We start from the raw sequence: 437 nt of genomic DNA on the forward strand, positions 1-437 counted from the left end.
AAGGAGTTTCTACATCAGTAAAATGGGGATAATAATTGAACTTACTTTATTGAGTTGTTTTAAGAAATTAAATTAAACCTAAAGTACTTGGACAAGTGGATATCAGTCTTAGTTGATTATCATGTTTACCTGTGAATATTGTAAAATGTACTGATGCCTCGTCACAGCCTAGAAGCAATTAAATAATAATCTCTACAGTTCTTAGTGGCAGTAACACCACCTTAGAATACTGCAAGGCACTTAGAAATTGTTCAGTTAACCTTTACCTATTATAGCTATCATTAATATTTAAAACATGACCATTTAACATTATCTGCTTCCAAATTCATATTTTATAGAGATTTAAAACATTAGAATTTGTTTTCCTTAAATCACTGCATGATGTAATTGCCCTGCATACTTGTCCCCCAAAAGCAAACATTGTCATTCATTTATCA

The sequence above is a fragment of the Myotis davidii genome, unplaced genomic scaffold, assembly GCF_000327345.1.
Source record: "Myotis davidii unplaced genomic scaffold, ASM32734v1 scaffold1989, whole genome shotgun sequence".
Classification (NCBI taxonomy): Eukaryota; Metazoa; Chordata; class Mammalia; order Chiroptera; family Vespertilionidae; genus Myotis; species Myotis davidii.